This window comes from Aotus nancymaae, unplaced genomic scaffold (assembly GCF_030222135.1).
Source record: "Aotus nancymaae isolate 86718 unplaced genomic scaffold, 86718_ANA_hifiasm-v0.15.2.pri h1tg000088l, whole genome shotgun sequence".
Classification (NCBI taxonomy): domain Eukaryota; kingdom Metazoa; phylum Chordata; class Mammalia; order Primates; family Aotidae; genus Aotus; species Aotus nancymaae.
In genome coordinates this window covers 5460615-5480951 of record NW_026988503.1, presented here as the reverse complement: position 1 = coordinate 5480951, position 20337 = coordinate 5460615, and positions in this window count along the sequence as shown.

Below are 20337 nucleotides of genomic sequence, written 5' to 3'. Positions count from 1 at the left end.
AAGTAAATATTTGGCAAGTATGACTTTCACCCATGCAAAGAGAGTCACACTGACATTTTTATAGTGTTACTTTTTTCAATTCTAGTTCATGTGCTGCCAAAGGAAGCTAAACTCTACATCCAGTTGGACAAATTTTATTATAGCTGGAATAAATTACATTAAAATAGTACTTTAATATTATCTACAAAGTAATGGAACAACAATGACAAGGACAACAGCAAGAAAAACCTCTCAATAGTTTCATCTTTTAAATTTGAAGTGAGAATGAATTGCTAAGAATAACCTTCTAAATTTGGGTTCCATAGACCTTAACACTTCTTTTGTTGTGTTTAATATACATGTTTAAGAGTTGTTTCTTTGGAAAACTTCTAGTCACATTTAAATTCTATTAATTTCCTAAAGATAAATGTGTAGATGCATCATATTAGCAACATATTTGCATTAAACAAAACTCCCTGAAGATTTGAAAACAACTGAAACTTCAAAGTTTCCATTTTGAAGAGGAGATTATTCTGGGCCCTCAGTGAAGCACATTTATTGAGATCTTCAGCAGAAGACATTTATTAATTTTATTATACAAATCATCACCCAGAAAGATAGTTCTTTCATGATATCCCATTGATGCAAAAAAAAAAAAGAAAAAAGAAAATTTAATTTTGAAGAGTCACAAGACTTCCTTAGAGCTGCATCACATTTTTGAACTCCTGATAGAGATCTGGATAACATTTCCTCTCTGAGAGAATGCATTTAGTAGTCTACAATGGCAGCACATTTATGTGGATCTTTTAAATTGTCATCATCTGCTGAACTCTAAGAAGTTTAGGTTCCAACAGTGATCCCATTAAAGTTCTTTTTTCCCCTGAGGATTTTCAATTCTGGAAAAAATAAAAAATCACCCCATGATTTTGCACACAGGACAACAACCTGAGGAAAATTTAATTTCAACCATTCTCCATGTAGCTTTGTGCACAATGTTAGGTTATTTGTATCTTATAGAATGTAAAAGAAAAAATATCTCATATTTTTTTCCAAATATGTGGGAAACGTTACTAATATGTAGAATAACTGTTTCTTGATGAACAGTGCCTAGTAAATGGTTTATTATTTAAATTACATATTGTATCCTACAGGTAATAAAAATAAACTGATGGGAATTTCAACCATTGGATATTTCAAGGTTCAAAATATACTTCAAAATACAATAATAATATTTTATTAAATTGAGGAATTTATAGTTTAAAACTGTACATAATTTCATGATTTATTTCTTACTAAACAATACATGTTTGTATTAGAATAACTAAAGACAAAGTTAAGAAGTTGAATAGCCAGTAATTTTCTTAGATTGAAAATATATATGGCAGAATAATGTTTTCAGATATTAAACTAGTTCGTTTACCATATTCCCAGGTACCCCATGACCTTTTCCAAAATACTCCATTTCAAAAATCAAGGCAAAATATTAGACTTTAAAATACCATTTATTTTCTAAACAACAGATTTAGAGGAATAGATTAAAAGTTTAAACTGAACTACAGATGCTCTGAATTGATAAAATAATTGAATCAGAAGCTAGGAAGGATTTTTTCCCAACTCAACTCCCAGGAATATTGGTGTTAGAATACCCAGATAGGACGGTCAGTTGAGTGAAGAATCCTCTGCTTGAGGCTTTTATCTCCCAAGTGACCAAGTGTCCCTGCACCAGTGTGGTAGGAAATAAGCATAAATGAATTTGTGAAATGTCTGCATAGATGTGTGTGAGCCAGCCTATAGAGTATCCCCTAGCTTTAGTGTGCTTTCATTACCTAGGGGTATCAGTAACAGGGTGCCAGGAGTCAATGAACTCGACAAGTGTTGCTGTCTGGATGAGGAGAAAATAGCCATGAAATCTGTGAAGCTTTAGAGACAAGTTGCAAAAGTAGACTTCAGTAAGTGAATCAATAAGACTAGATGATTAGAGATTAAACCAAAAATATGATAGTCTTTTAATACCTCAGGCCCTCACAACTTTACTTAACTTTAAAACACTGAAACAATGGGGACAAAAGAGGGATGGAAAAAAGTTGAATTGACTGACAATAAACATCTACTGTGTGGATAAGACAAAGCAATTTACATTATTGAAGGATGACAATAAATTTTTCATACAAGAATTTATAGAATGTGATGTTTATTGGTTACATATGTGTGAACTATACTCTAGTTAACTCTATTCATTTTAAACTACATGTTTCATGCAGAAATAATCATTTTTTTTAGTTACATCAAATACTATCATGTATCACATTGCAATTACACCATAAAGATGTGACTGAGTTGTCTGGGGTCTAAGTAGGAAAGGGCTCTGGCTAAATAAAGAATGATACTGTAGGGCTATTCAAAAAACAACAGACTAGGGTCCTTGTTTTGTCATTATCTAAGTATTTTAAAATGTCCTCTATAACCTGGCTTAGTTTCCTCACACAATTAGCTCTGACAGAGAAAAGTAGACACCAACAGCTGGAAGATGCTCTGACACTATCATTTATGCCTTAGTGTTGCTAGGAGCTGGCTCAGCACTCACAGCCAGGCCATGGTGTTCTATTCTACTACTTGACAAAAACAACTTCAAAGTACATGCACATCAGAAAGGGTACTGCGATTACAAAGGAATAAGACAAAAACAAGGCTCCTCCACAATTATATCTGAGCACAGAATAAGCCAAGAACAATATCCAAAATTAAGAGGTGACCAAATGCACTGTCTATTCCAGCTAATATGTATAACAGCTGCTTCTAGCCTCTATTTGCTCCTCTTAACTTGTAGGTTAAGAATGATTAAGGTATTAGATAATTAAATTACCTGCATTATTGGCATTATTGAATCCAGGGCAGACCTCACTTCTTTAAAACCTCCCTAAAATCTCCAATTTTAAAGCAAAAATCGATTTTTTTAAAGCAAAAAATCGTTTTTGCAGTTATATCGTTTGGGTCTGTGTCCTTGTCCAAATCTCATATCGAACTGTAATATCCCCAATGCTAGAGGCAGGACCTGGTGGGAAGTCATCGAATTATGGGGCCAGATTTCCCCTTTGGTGCCATTCTCCTGATAGTGAGTGAGTTATGATGAGATTCAGTTGTTTAAAAGTATGTAGCAGCTCCCCTCTCTCTTTCTCTTGCTCTGGCCATGTGAAGACCTGCTTGGTTTCCTTTGCCTTCCACCATGCTTGTAAGTTTTCTGAGGCCTCTCCAGCCATGCCTCCCATACAGCCTGTGGAACTGTGAGCCAGTTAAACCACTTTTCTTCATAAATTACCCAGTCTCAGGTATTTATTTATAGCAGTGCAAAAATGAAACAATACATGCAGTAATAGCTTTTTACACCATCTTAATAAAATACCCTAAAATTTTCCATGGTGTGCAGTCTTCCTCATCACAAGTAAATGAGCCCAACTTTGTGTGAGTACCAGTATGTTCTGGTAAGTTTTGTCTGGAGGGCATTAACAGCTCCATAAGGGAGGTAAAATTCCTTGATCACCATTGTATCTCCAGCATCTTGGCAGTCTCTTGGAACACAGTTACTATCCCACAAATACCTGTTATAAGTAACTAATAAACATATGTGTTACTAATTTTATATAACTACTATAAAAATATAGAATTGATTTTTATAAGAAGCTCTTCAAGAGATGAGAGATCATAATTTTTAAGTTTCCAGTGAACTAGCTGATATTTGGAAGTGTCTTCTCCAATACTGCAGATTCTGAAAGATGTATAAATTCATAATATCCAGGCATAAAAGAAATCGAACTCTTTAAAATGCCAGTTACAAAGTCTGAGTTATTGGTGAATTAAATCTTTATTAAAAATAAATTTTATTTATAATAAATCTTTAATAAATATTTAATCCACCAATATTTATACCTCAGACTTCATTATAGTATAGCTTAGAGAAAAATGCCCGTTATTTCACATAATATGAATGTCTGGAATTCAGTTTCACCGATTCCTCCAGATCATGGTCAGTATTAAGAATAAAATCAAAGCAAAACAAAACAAATGAATTTAAAAGAAAACAAACTATAATTACCAAAATGTATTTCTCTTTAGTAAAGATTTGGATGCAAATGCAAAATTAATTATGTACTACCAATGATAAATGAGGATTAACTTTTTTATAAAAAGCTATACGATTTACTCTAATTAAGTGATATATTCCATACCAATATGATCTGGCTAGTACTGTCAGTCAATTTGTAACTGTATTTTATTTTCTTAGTAGTGTCTTTCTGGCAGTACTTCTCATAGTACTTGTGTACTATCCACTTAAGTTTCAAGAGCAGTATCGGTCTCATTCTGGTTTTATTATCACATCTTATCATTTAAGAAAACCAATAAAGTTTATTATATACTGAATATGAAACGGAAATGCTAATGATCACATTTTTATGTATTCGGCCATTTCATGTTAACTATAATTTATGAGTATTTTATGTAAAAGTGTGTGGAAACTGAATATTAAGTCAGCTGTGGAATCATTTATGTATTATGGTTGCTGAAAAAGTACCAATTTTTTTTTATTTTTGCTATGTTTGGAGTTCAAAATAATATACAGACCAGTATCATAAGCATATTAGTGACTAGATACACATTTTTATTTATATCAGCTACCTTTTTGCTAGCTTTTCAAAATATTTGCTGATATTCTGAATAATTTTTTTCTACCTTAAAGAAAGTTTTGGAGAATATTTGTGGCTTTACCAGCTTTACCTTACTTTCTTTCAATGTATAGTTGATGTTTATTATCTTTTGCACAATGGCACATAAAATTTCTGAATTGGCCAGTATGTAAGCTATTATATAGTCTGTAAGTTGAAGGTAACTGCATTGGTTGTTCGGTTTTTAAATCTATTAACACAGCTCTATTTAAATTATGCAAAGAGCAGTATGTTATCAAACTAAACATTTGAATAACTCGATTAAGACAAATTATGTTGAGTATAAAGATATATAGATGTTTACTAATACGCTATAATAAAAAATGAGCAAAATATTGGTCATTATGTTTAACCTTGGTTTTACTTAGCATCACAAGTAGAAATATATTTACCAACACAAAGTCCTGGAACACAGCCAATGCAACAGTGGTGAAATTATTATTTGATACAGTGCAGCTCCACTGGACTAAACAAGAATAAAAAATGGATGACAGCAGCACACCTGGCCAGCTGTTGTATGGTGAGCTGAACTGGGGGGGATCTCAAATAGGGCAGGCTGAAGGAACATGTGGCAGACACATTGAAGAACAATTTCAAGTAATGAAGCATGGCTGCAGAAGACTTGGAAATAATATCAGGGAACAGACTGACCCAATGTGGAGCAATTGGAGCAGCAAAGCTGTGCAGTCAGGAGAAGCTGCAGCATTTCAGCTTGCAACAGCTTTTGTAAAGAGCAGTCACTCTCCCAATCAAAGAGCCCCATCCACTTGTATTATCTGAGTAAACATGACAAATTTCTTACCATACTTTTTAGTAGTACTAAAATTTTTAAAATATTTTTTATGAAAAATAGTCAGTGCTATTTTCAAATAGTGTCAAGTTTCCGAAAGTTCTTGCATAATGACTAGTACTATACACAAATTAAACACACAGTATGTTTGGACGCAGGTGTGTCCATACAGAAAATAATCATGTTAGGGAACTTTCACATATCTGTTTGCCTTCACAGCTTTCTTGAAAGATTAGTTAATCCATGGCTGTCAGGATATAGTGAAGTAGTTAAAAGCAGTTTCAGGAGTCAAGCCAGCCAAGAGTTAAAATCATGTCCAAAAAAATTAAAACAATTAAAACAATTTTAGCCCTGGGCAAGTTACAAACCTCTCTTACCTGCCATTACCATATTTGTATAAAGAGGCACTCATAGGTCTATTGAAAGTATAATGTTCAGAAAATGATGAGCACTGTGCCTGACTACATACTTATTACCAGGGAACCTATTTTTTTTTTTTAAATAGCCCATATAAAATAAACAAGAATTCAATAGCTCTAATACACAATATTGGTGTTTCAAGGAAATGTATAGAATCTGTGCAAAATGAAGTATGGGTTTTATTCAACATTACAGTACCTTTTTATGTGAAAAGAAACTAAATGATAATGAAAAATATTACTTTCTGAAGGAATACTTTAAAAAGTGGATAAAATTTATGTATGAATTATATTTGAAATGGACTTTCAATTGAACTCTATGTGGTCTTTGTATTTTCCATCTTTATCTATCTGATTACCACTATAGTGCCTGAGAGAATGGCTTAATAGCCAAGTGGTTATAGAATGGATTAAAATATCAAAAGATGTGCTGTTATATAAGAAGAATAACTTTTTTTGGCCCCAGATAATTAAAGAAAACTTAGCTTTATTTTTAAATTATATATCTGAAGCCCAGTACTACTTAAAATAATCAAATTATTCCTACTTTTTCCTTTAATTTGGGTAGAATACCACTATAGAATTTTGTTATCATTTATCTCTTTCAGCAATTTTCTTTGTGCGCTTGAAAGATCCAACTTTGATCTGACCAAATTATTTTCAATTTTATACCTTTGTATTTGCATTATCAAAATATCTAATAACTTTATTTCATATTTATCATTTAGATATGTAACAAATAATTTATAATTTTTAAAATTGATATGTCTATGGTTCTTTAGCTGCTATTTATAAACTTACATAATTTTTACATAAATACCACTGAAATTTAAAACCTGATTCAAGTATATGATTAGAATAATGATCTGTCCCTGCTAGACAGCAACTTTTTATAGAGATATATTTTGAGTTGTACCTTATGTTGTATAACACATCTTCCATCTGATGTTTAGAAACTATGATAAATTTGATCATGAAGATTAAATAATTCACTTTAAATTTTTCTTAGGTTCGTTTTGTGTGTTCTAATTTACCATTTTAAATTATGTGCTCATTGCAATAAAGGCTTTCAATCTTTGACTACATGATTTCCACTTTTCTTACAAGTGGCTCCTGATGCCCTTGGATAGACAGAAAGATCAAGTTCAAGGGCTGTTATTGAAGATGTCAGTTACCTGGAGACTGGTAGCCCACAGAAAAATTTTAGGTAATCAGGTTGAAAGTAAATGTAATGATTGGAAGAAATGTCTAATCCGAACAAAGTCTCTCCTATCCTTTCCACAAATATGGCTAAGCTTTATTTAAAGATATTTAGTGAATTTGCCATAACTACCTCATTAACAAAATTTTTCTACAGTTTGATTGACCTTACTGTCAAAAAGTTTGCCATATATCTAAGATAAATATAACTTTCTTCAACTTAAGTCCAGCATGTTTAGTTTAACGTTAACATCCAATGTTAATATTTCTCCTAAATTTTACCAGATTCTTATAATGTCACCAGAAACCTTAATTAACCAATCATATATTGTTTCTGAGTTAATTTTCTGATTTTTAAAAATAAAAAATCTTCATAGCTTTGTGATTTTATAACCATCTTTTAATTGGTTTCTATTTTAGTGAATTCAATTTTTCAATGGCCTATAATGATTCAAAATTAACAATAGGTGTGTCTTTCAAAGAGCTTAGTGCTTATTACAAAAATTATCCTATAGGTCTCTACTACTTTCCAGTGAAGAAAAAAAACAATTTAAAGCACAGACCCATCTAGAAACATAAGTTAAAATTTGAATTCCAAACTACTTAAGGAAAACAGTTTTTCAAGCCTTCATATATTTCTTAGGGTTGCACTTTCTTTAACCAATATTTATATCCTACAAAATTTACTTTATCCATTGAAATAAAGCATTTTTTTCTGACTATTTGAGTTAATTGCTATCTTTCATATTTCAATATTATATAATTTTTAGGCATTATATTTTAATATCAATAATGACTACATCTCAGATTCAAAGTGTCTAGAAAACAGGTCCTTATAATTTCTTCTAGGCAATATAGGATGCCAGTGCACCCTGACAGCTACCTTAGGCAAGATGATTAAACAGGGTTGGGAGAAAACAATATTCATAGTTATTTTGGAATGTTGCTGAAAAGTAGATTATACACATTTGGTAACCAAATTATATTAGTTTATTTTCTAGGATACATATATTCAAATAATTTTATTTATTTGTGTCAAGACATTATCAGCCTTTTTGTTTTTTTTTAAGATGGATTTTCGATCTTGACACCCAGGCTGGAGTGCAGTTGTGCAATCTTGGCTTACAGCAATCTCTGCTTCCAGGATACAAGGATTCTCCTGCCTCAGCTTCCTGAGTAGCTCAGATTACAGGTGTGTGCCATGATGACTCGCTAATTTTTTGTTTTAGTAGAGGGGCGGTTTCACCATGTTGGCCATGCTGGTCTTGACTCCTGACCTCAAGTGATCTGCCTGCCTTGGCCCCCAAAAGTGCTGGGATTACAGGCATGAGCCACCATACCTAGTCTATTCTGTCTTTTTAACAGAGTTAATATATGACTTTTAATTTTTTTCTAATAATAAAATAAAATGTAAAATTTTTAATAACAGCCAGGAATTTTAGGTCTGCATCCATGTTAAGAAATTCCTTTGGTTGTTCTTCATAATGGAAATTCTCAATTATTCTGCCCCTAAATCATTTGAACATTTGCTAACAGCTATAAGAAAACCGAAGGCTGGAAGCAGTGGCTCATGCCTGCAATCCCAGCACTTTGAGAGGTGGAGGCAGGTGGATCACAAGGTCAGAAGATGAAGATCATCCTGGCTAACATGGTGAAACCTTGCCTCTATTAAAAATACAAAAATTTAGCCAGGCATGGTAGCACACACCTGTAGTCCCAACAACTTGGGAGGCTGAGGCATGAGAATCACTTAAAGTAGGGATGGGGAGGTTGAAGTTAGCCAAGACCGTGTCACTGCATTCCAGCCTGGGCAACAGAGCAAGACTCTATCTCAAAAACAAAAACAAGGCCGGGCACAGTGGCTCAAGCCTGTAATCCCAGCACTTTGGGAGGCCGAGGCGGGTGGATCACAAGGTCAAGAGGTCGAGACCATCCTGGTCAACGTGGTGAAACCCCGTCTCTACTAATACAAAAAATTAGCTGGGCATGGTGGTGCGTGCCTGTAATCCCAGCTACTCAGGAGGCTGAGGCAGGAGAATTGCCTGAACCCAGGAGGCGGAGGTTGCGGTGAGCCAAGATCGCGCCATTGCACTCCAGCCTGGGTAACAAGAGCGAAACTCCATCTCAAAAAACAAAACAAAACAAAACAAAACAAAACAAAACAAAAAAAAAAAAACAAAAACAAAAAACAAACAAACAAACAAAAAAAACTGGAGTTGTGGGGGCAGGAACGGGGGAAAGGAATGAAAAAAATCTAAAGAAACACAACCTACCAAAATACCATAAACATTTAGTAATTCTTCTTTAAATGAGAAATAATTGTTAAAATGTTGTTTGAAATTGAATTTTAGTGATAGCAGTCTTACCCACTGAATTCTTACTTTTATTTCCACTTAAACTCCTTCTACTCCCATAATTCTAAGCATTTTGGAGATATTACCTTGCTTTTAGTTTCCTTGTCTATAATCCACATTGCTAACCAATTGCTCCTAAATATCCATCTCAAACTTTGGCTGATTTCCTGAGTAATATTCTTTAGTTTTCAATGGTCTACTACAATTTTACATAAATGCCTTATTCAATATTAATCTGAAAAATATTTTTTGAGAATGTAGAACGGGTGAAGTTTGGAGCACTGGAGATAGGTTGACATTTAATAGAAAATAATCCTATCTTTTTGAAGAAAATATTCTACTGAAGGAGGAACTTAAAATAAATATATTTAGCAAGTAATTGATATCATATAATACAAAATAAAAATTATTACTTTTTTAAATCAAGGTGGATAAGAGAGGTAGGAAACTTCAGAGCATTGTGGCAAGCCTTACTGAGAATTTCACATTTGATCAAAAACATAAAAAGGTGGGCAAGAAGCCTGTGCAGAAAGAATGTTCCAGGCACAGGTAACAACCAGTGCAAAGGTCCTGTTGCACGAGTATTCCTGGCATAATTAAAGAACAGCAAAAATGTCCAGGGGAGTAGTAGAAGAGGAGATGGATAAAAGAAGATCATAACATATAAATCTTTAGAAGCTATTGTAAAAAAACAAATAGCATTACTGTTAAAGAAAATGATGGTACCATTAGAAAGTTCTGAGAAAAGCAATGCAATCATCTACTTCATGTCTTAAACAATCTCTCCAATGCCTTTATCAATTTTTTAAAATATACAAACACCCAGAAATTAAATTAGAGTGGGTTAGACCAAGGTGGTAGCAGTGGTGTGAAAGTGGGAAGTGGTTGGATTCTGAAGTAATTCAATCATTGCACCAGTAAAAAAGAGAATACACAGATTATTTCATGTTTTTTTGGCAGGAAAAACTGAAGGATGCTGTTGACGTTAACTAAAATGGAGATGACTATAGGAGGAAAAGATGTGATGAGGAAACCAGGAGTGTGGGCACTTTAATTTTAAATGTCCAAATGTAATGTATCTCTCGTTATCCTGCTATTTTTTCATACCCTATCTTGATTTACTTTTGCCATCAACCTCTGCCAGTGCTATTTAATGTTTCTTTTTTACATCCCTATTATAATTGCCTACTGTTATTGGCATTGCTTAGACAAGTCATATCATTCTATAAAAAGTCTTTTATTCCTGACGATTTCCAACATACAAAATTAACCACTATGTATGTGTTGTGGGATCTTTGGGGTGTCACTTTGCCAGTCAGAAATTTCTGTGGCTGGGGACATCTTCTGCCTGAGTACTGCTTGTGCCCACTGGGCTTGCTTCACATGCTTGGCCCTGCAAGCTGCACTTGGCTCCTGCTACTGGCCCAGATTTCACACCTGCCAAGGGCAAGCCAGGTACAGTGTGGTGAGGGGTGTGTAGGCAAGCAAGCCTGGGGATTGTCCACTGTGCAGAGCCAGGTGCTCCAGTTGTTGTGGTGGGGCAGGCAGCTCAAGGCACTGGCACAGGTTTGGGCTCTGTGCAAAGCTGTGGCTGGACCAAATGTACCACATGTGGCTTCTGCTGCAGGCACCCACATTTGGAAAAGGAAAATGCACTGGCACTTGGTGAAGCCAGGAACTGCAAAGCCCCAAGGAGGGTGACACAGCCCTGGCTCGGAAAGCCCCTAGGTCTGGGTTCCCTGAAGAACTGCAGCTCTTCTCTACTTCTCATCATCCACAACATGGTAAGCTGGGAGATATGTTTCAGCCCTGTTTGTATTACAGCTCTCTCAATCTCACCATTGGGTGTGTCCTGAGTTCTTGTCCCATACCCAGAAGAATGAGGTACATGGACAACTGAAAGGGGAACAAGGCAGAGAAGAACTTCTTTGAGCCACAGAACAGCTCTCAGGAGACCTGCAGTGGGTAGCTCCTTGCTGCAGGCAGGTGTCCCAACATCTGTCTAGCTCTCATTGGAGAGGAGCCCTGCAGTGGGTAGTTTATTTTTGCAGACAAGTCATCCCAATATCTGTGTGAGTCTGACTGAATCTGGGGTTTCTAGGAGCTCAGAAGGGAGCAAGTATGTGCTGACTGGTCCATGGGCAGCCATGAGTAGGCTCAGAAAAAGCACTATAATTTCTCACTCTGGGAAATGCGGACTCCACCTGGACGTGGCAGCTCCACTGCCAGGCTTCAGGCTGTTGTTGGCTTGAAAGAGGGGTTTCACCTCAGAACAGCCCCTATCCATCCAGGAACCTGGCTGCCTCCTGCCATAAAATGCTGTCCATGGCACCCAGGCAGTTCATGCTGAGAGGCATCTGCAGGCCCGGGCTGAGCTGCCAACATCCCTCAGTGAACTTCCTCCCACACTTGTCAGTGCCCAAAGTCTAAAGGGGGCGGAGGTGGCAGGGGTCTGGCACATCAGTGCCATTTAGAGCATGTGCACACCCAGCCAGGTTGCCATAGTACCTGGTCCTGGCCACAAGTTTACTCCACACCAGACTGGGCACTAGGAGTGGGGAAAGTCCAGACAGTGGGAGCAGGCACTTCCAAGCATAGGCAGGCAGAGACTTACCAAGCCTCCGAGAGCAGAGGGATGCCAGGAATTGAAGCTACAACTGGACAGCTGCAGCTGCACCCAGAAGCATGAAGCACACAACCCTGGCCACACCTACCTTATGGAATCTTTACAGCATCCACTCCAGATGGGCCACCACTGCCATCATATGTGTGCCTCAGCTTGGATCAACAAAATTTGACAGTTCTACTAGCTACATCTAGTCCCTTCTCCAGCATTTCCTTCCTTTTCTTTCCTTCTTTCTTTTTTAATTGGGGCATTTGTTTCTATATGTCTTTCAAAAAGAGGATATTGAGGCCAACAAACATATGAAAAAATGCTCATCATCACTGGTCATTAGAGAAATGCAAATCAAAACTACATTGAGATACCATCTCATGCCAGTTAGAACGGCGATCATTAAAAAATCTGGAGACAACAGATGCTGGAGAGGATGTGGAGAAATAGGAACACTTTTACACTGTTGGTGGGAGTGTAAATTAGTTCAACCATTGTGGAAGACAGTGTGGCGATTCCTCAAGGACCTAGAAATAGAAATTCCATTTGACCCAGCAATCCCATTACTGGGTATATATCCAAAGGATTATAAATCATGCTACTATAAGGACACATGCGCACGAATGTTTATTGCAGCACAGTTTACAATAGCAAAGACCTGGAACCAACCCGAGTGCCCATCGATGATAGACTGGACAGGGAAAATGTGGCACATATACACCATGGAATATTATGCAGCCATCAAAAACAATGAGTTCATGTCCTTTGTAGGGACATGGATGAACCTGGAAACCATCATTCTCAGCAAACTGACACAAGAACACAAAATCAAACACCGCATGTTCTCACTCATAGATGGGTGTTGAACAATGGGAACACATGGAGACAGGGAGCGGAACACTATACACTGGGGTCTGTTGGGGGGGAGTGGGGGGGACAGCAGGGGGTGGGGAGTTGGGGAGAGATAGCATGGGGAGAAATGCCACATATAGGTGAAGGGGAGGAAGGCAGCAAATCGCACTGCCACGTATGCACCTATGCAACAATCTTGCATGTTTTTCACATGTACCCCAAAACCTAAAATGCAATTAAAAAAAGAGGATATTTTTCTTAAACAACTATAATGCTATTATTGCATCTCAAGAATTAAGAATAATTACTTAATATTTTCTAATGCCTTCTCCATAATAAAAGTCCTGATTATTTTTTAAAAAACAGTTTATTTAAAATAGTGTTCAAATTAGGTCCAATCATTGTAATCATATGTTAATGAATTATCTTTTAATCCTGATGGAGTAAAGCTAGAATACTTTTTTTTGTTTTTTTACATATTTCCTTCAAACAGGCAAAACTTTGCTAAAGAAAAAAGTTAGATATTCTGAAGACTGTATCTCATTTTGGACTTAGCTGATTGTTTCTTGTTGGTGTTGATCAATTTATCCCTCCTTTACCTGTACTTTCTATTGACTTCCTGTTGAATCATAACTCAATATAGGGTTGATTATAGTCAAGTTCAATTTGCATATGTATGAGGGGTGTGTGAGCAAGTTCGATGCACATGTGCTTGTGTAGAAATACTCCATAGGTGGTGCTGTCAAAAATAGTCTCTTAACTGTCTCTACTTTCTCTTTCTTTATATGGCTGGCAGAATTATCTATTTGGAAAATAGATTTTCTAAAATTCTTAATGCTTAAATAATAAAGCCTAAAGTTTTAAGCCAGCAATTCTATGCCTTTCACAATGTGGCCATAAAGTCTGTGCTCTAGCAGCCTATGATCACTGACTGTTGGCTCCTCATCACTGTAAAACCCATAGTGAGTTTTAAGAATTACCAGAAAGGATATTTTGAAGGCACCTTGAATGGCATTGGTATACAAAAGAACTAAAAAAGAAAATAGTAGTTTTCTTTTTTTTAATACACTTTTACATGTTATTCCTTAAACTCGAAATGAAATGCCTGGCTCTCACAAATCTAACCATCTTTTACACAGCCCTAAGGATATTTCACGTCACTTTCTCAGACTTCTTTTTTTCCCAACTCCACCCTTTCACCACAGCATGTAGAATGAATCTCTCCTTTTCCAGTTCCATGGATTTTGCTTATGGTAACACATATTTTATCTTTTCTGGTTTTATGGTTATTTTCATAGATTTTTCTCCCAAATTTTTAGTTTTTTAGGAAAATGTACTTCTCACATATTTTTTTTTTTTTTTTTTTTTTTTTTTTTGAGACGGAGTTTCGCTCTTGATACCCAGGCTGCAGCGCAATGGCGCGATCTCGGCTCACCGCAATCTCCGCTTCCTGGGTTCAGGCAATTCTCCTGCCTCAGCCTCCTGAGTAGCTGGGATTACAGGCACGCGCCACCATGCCCAGCTAATTTTTTATATTAGTAGAGACGGGGTTTCACCATGTTGACCAGGATGGTCTCGATCTCTTGACCTCGTGATCCACCCGCCTCGGCCTCCCAAAGTGCTGGGATTACAGGCTTGAGCCACCGCGCCCGGCCACTTCTCACATATTTTTAATAGGATTGTATATTCTGGGCACTCAGTATCATTTTTGGAAAATAAATGTATAAAGATATGCATCTTTTAAATTTGGATTCCTTCTTTTTTTTTTTTTTTTTTTTGAGACAGAGTCTCCCTCCGTTGTCAGGAGTGCAGTGGTGCAATCTTGGCTCACTGGCTCACTGCAACCTTTACCTCCTGGGTTCAAGTGATTCTCCTGCCTCAGCCTCTAGAGTAGCTGGGACTACAGGCGTGCACCACCATGCCCAGCTAATGTTTGTGTTTTTAGTAGAGACAGGTTTTCACCATGTTGGCCAGGATGGTCTTGATCTCTTGACCTCATGATCTGCCTGCCTCGGCCTCCCAAAGTGCTGGGATTACAGAAAAAGCAAAGTGAAAACTAAGAGCTATTACTGTGTGATTCATGAATTAGGCTATTTTATATTTCAAAGGCAATAGATAAGACATACGTAAAAGGCAATATTAGATTAGATCCTAAATAGAAGGAGTAGAATGTAGTGACAAATGGTGCAAATTATTTCCTTAGTATTTTTTAAGAATTATTAATGTTTGTTCTTTCTTATATGAATGCTTTTCAAATGTAAATCTTTATTTTATCAAAATGAAAATTACTATAATACTTATCATTTACATAATTTAACTCTAATAGTTACTAGCAAAAATTGGTAATTCAGAAACTTTCTGATTTTTACTTTTTTATTGCATTTTAGGTTTTGGGGTACAAACCTATTCAGGTTTTTAAGAGGAAAAGCCTAGATATGAAAATAACTTACCTTTGGTATTATTTCTTCCACTGCTGTCTTCTTTCGATCTAAAAAGCCTTCAGTAGCTATTATAATCCTTTAGTTTTTACTGTAAATACATGTCACTGTATCATTTTAAGAACAGCTCTCCATATGTATAATAAAATTGCATTTTTGTAACTCATACTTAAAATAATACACATTAAACTTTACATGAGATAATCTAAAGAAATCAAAATTTGTGTGACCAAAGAAATGCTAACAAACCACTTCCGCTCAATTGTTGACAGCTAAACATGCTACTCATTTTCAATGCAATCAGCAGTCTATCATTTTTTCTATTTCTTCCTACTATGAGACACACTAATGAAATTCCCCTTTGCCCGATTTCTTTTCATATACCACATGAATAGCAAGTAAAGTCAATTTGTGAACTTATTGTCCTTGACATATTGTAGAAGTGTTTCCAGCTAGAACTGATTATGTTTAATCTTCTATGTTACCCAGGTAAAAAAATAATCCAAAAGATAACAATAAATAATTGCAGTTCTAACTTTATTTAAATTTGTTCTGCTACTGTTTTGGAACAATGCAGATAAATAGCAAAAGATCTTTCACATTGTCCAAAGAATGTTTCCACAGCCGTAATTATTTCCTTGCATGAGATCATGTGCCCTCTGCAGCAGGTGACAGATAAATGACTTTAAGATACAAGAAAACCGAATTGAAGCACTCATTATTCTTTGAGGAAATGGAATCAGGACTAGAATGTGCAAGTCTTATACTCGATCTTCCTGAGCAAGGCAATAGCACAGACATTTTAGAAAGTAAGATTTTACATATATCTTAAAATCATTTGGCCTTTCTCCTATAATATACTCTAAAAAATGTGATATTTGCAGTCTTATTGTAGAAATTATTATCAACAAGAATAAAAGGTTGGTTTATAAATATGACAGAATCTTTGCAAATTATACTTTGGAAAACTGTGACTATATATATCTACAACATAAATACTATTAAAATAATACATAAATATATATAAGATACATTATATATATATATATATATATGTTTACATACCACATCTACTTTGTAATTTATATGTATTTTAAATGCCTGAGTAACAAAACTACTTTATAAGTGCCAAATTTTATAAACTGAAGTTCTTATTTTTAAAGGAAAATGAGCTAGACAATGCCATTTACATGATATTTAAACTTTTAGAAAAAAGTACTGAATATCTAAGAATCGAACTGCCTTTATTAAGATGAAACAAAGTGTACTATGAACTTGTGAATTTTAAAGAAAGAAATTTTAAAGAAAGAAAAACAGATCTTTCTTTTACAGCAAAATCTTTAAATGTAAACACAACTCTTACGTATCCTAAATGATGTTAACTTGATATGTAAACATAATAATTGTCATTCCATAAGAAATATATTAATGTCCAAAATGCTGTCTTTCAAGCTCTATTGAAGGTTTATAAACTTTAATTGGTAAATCATTTATTTTTAATAATAAAGTTATATTACTTTTGTTTTTTAAAAAAATCAAGTGTTGCATGTTATATGAAAACATTTTAATTATAATCTGTACTTTATTTTATTATATAAAAAATTTCTCTTATAAAAAGCTCAATCAAATCTGTTTTATTTTACTAATTTTTATTTCACAGAAAACTGCATACAATATAAAGGAGAAAACAATACTGTGTGAAAAAATAGTTATGTCAAAAATATTTTAGCATTTTATCAAATACAACAAAAAGACAAACTTTTCAGTGTAAAATACAAAATTAATCCAATTATTTATATCAAAGTTTCAATATACTAACACTACAATGGTTCTATAAAAATTTAAAAAGCTTTTGCACGGCAAAAGAAATAATTAACAGAGAAAATAGACAACCTACAGAATGGGAGAAAATATTTGCAAACTAAGTATCCAATCAAGGGCTAGTATCTAGAATCTACGAAGAACTCAAATAACTCATGAAGAAGAAAACAACCCCATTAAAAAGTGGGTGAAGGATATGAACAGACTTCTTTTTAAAGAAGACTCAGAAGCCAACAAACATGAAAACATGAAAATTAGAACTACAATGAGATACAATCTTCTACCAGCCAAATGGCTACTAAGAAAATTCAGAAAACAACAGATGTTGATGAGAACTCACAGAAAAGGGAAAGCTTATACACTGTTGATAGGAATGTAACTTAGTACATCCTCATAAAAACCAGAATGGAGATTTTTCAAGGAACTAAAAATAGAACTATTACCAATCCCACTGCTGTGTGTATACTCAAAGGTAAATAAATCATCATATAAGAAAAACATGCATGCATATGTTTATTGCAGCATGATTCTCCATAGCAAAGTTATGGAATCAGCCTAAGTGATCAACAGACAATTAGATAAAGATAGGGTGTGTGTGTGTGTTGAGGGTGGGGCAGGCGTATTTATCTAGCTGTCATCTATCTACCTATGTCTCTCTCTATATATATATTTGTTTGTTTGTTTGTTTATTTCTACACACCATGGAATACTACTCAGCTATAAAAAAGAATAAAATCATGTATTTCACAATGGAACTGAAGGCTGTTATCCTAAGTGAAATAACTCAGAATCAGAGTGAAATACCACATAGTCTCACAGCTGGGATCTAAACAAACAGTACACATGGATGTCAGGAATTTGAGGGGATGAGGGGACAACACACATTGGAGATTACAATAGGTGGAAGGGTGGGAGGTGGATGACCATTGAAAAATTACCTATTCGATACAATGTCTACTATCTGGGTTATGGATATACTGAAAGCCCAGACTTAATTTCACTTGTACCCTCTAAATCTATTTAAAAATTAAAAATAATGAATAAAAAATAAAATACATGGATCAAAATGAATATATGAACTCAAATTCATCTCTATGGAAAATCTCATTTCATGTTTTGTTCTCTTAATCTTGTTTGACAAGTTTCTCAGTTTTTAATACTTGTGGAATCACAAACTGTGATACCTTGCATTTCCATTTTACTTTGACATGCATAATCTCAGTAGTTCTTAACAAATTTGTGTGATTTGTAAATTCACAAATAAAGTACTGCTACACTAGTTAATAAATGTTTGTGCAAGACAGAATAAGTGGATTCATACAACAAGGATGTTGCATACTTGAATGCATAAACAATTTTCTCCAAGCCTGTAGCCAACCTGATTGTGGATTTCTTCCCCTTGGCACTTATGAGAAATCATTTAAAAAAAACTCATTAAAATAGACTACTAATAATCCTACAACAGGAAAGATTGAATTCAGAATTAAAGTTAGAAAAATGAAATATGAGATATTTGTAGGAGGAAAGACGGTTGCTACATGCTCTAGTCTTTTTATATAACTGCTGATGACTATAATGAATTGACGTTTGATGGTTAAATGTAACTTTGTATGTATAAGTATCTTGGGGATCTTTGGCACATCTTGAAAGTATTTTTCCTGGAGTTTATTTTCCTAGTCAGTAAGACTGAAGCAACACAATTTAACATAATAAATTATCTTTATTATTCAACTACTATCGACACTTGCACTTGGACTCAAGGCCTTGCCCTGGACTTTGCCAGTATCTCTATCTTAATCCTTGAAATAACTTTCTTTAATATCCCAGGCTCCAATAAAGCTTCTTTTTCCCTTGCTGCAAGTATAACTAGTTTTAGGTCTCACTGTCTTTTGACCCTGGTATTTCTATCCAATTTTTCTGTTACTTCTGTGTTTCTATCCTTATCTCTTCAATCTGGAAGTCAGAATTCCCTCACTTTTATCATTTTCTTCTTAGACACCTGAAAGTCTCTGCCCTGTTTTCTGTAAGCTTACATACTGTTTTCTGTATAACTCTGCCCTGTTTACAGTATAACTCCACCAGTCCTTCATCTGTCAATAAATTTCTGATTCTGCAACTGAGTTTCTGAGTGTTAATGAAGAAAATCAGTCAGCTGTATAGATTGGTGATAATATGGCATACCTTATCTTTATCCTCAATAATGCCAGCACATTATTCTGTTTTCATTATCTGTTTATTCTCCAATTCTTTCCTGCAGTAATTTCAAATTTTGCCAATGTCTTCAACCTCCTACATCTGCCTTTCTTCTTTTTGAGTACACTGACTTCTATTTCTCATAAAAAACAGACTTCAAGGTAATAATACGTTTTTGGTCCTATAAGTCCCTGCCCCACATAAACATGTATTTATATCCACTATTTTTACATTTTTCCTTCAATATCATTGGAAAAATGTTTCTGCTTTTACCCAAGGCACAGGTGAAATATGTAGCTACTTGTGGCCTGAATGTGTTTTGATTCTTCATAGGAATTGCTCTCTCCCGTTCTTTCCTTTATTTTGAAATCCTACTTTCCTATCCTGTTTGCCCAGCAACTGTATGTAACCAAGACTCTTCTTTTACAGCCAATCAAGTTAAAATATTCACCCCTGTAAGTCTATACTCAGTGCTTTAGTAGTATTACATTTCTATTTATACTTTAACATTTTTGCTACAAATTATATATAGCAAAAAGTCTGTAAAAAAAGACAATAAAGAAACATACATTGACAATTTACCTAGCTTATGGAAAAATCACCAAGAAATATGTAGCATCCTATATGCTAGTACAAAATCACATCACTTTATATTTTCAAAGAAATAAAAACCATCTTGTACTTTATATGTTTTTCTTGGATTTCATCGTGTGTGTGTGTGTGTGTGTGTGTGTGTATGCTTATGTATATTTATATATATATAATATCTGTTGTATTTTACATAAATCATTCTATATAATGTGCATTGTTACATGATTTGATTTTTTTCAAATTGTTACTTTGTGATCTTTCAATATCGGTATGTGTTGTTTTATTTTATTTCTTTTCACAACTGTATAATATTCATTTTATGAAAATGCCCTAAGGCGCAGTGGCTCATGCCTGTAACCCCAGCACTT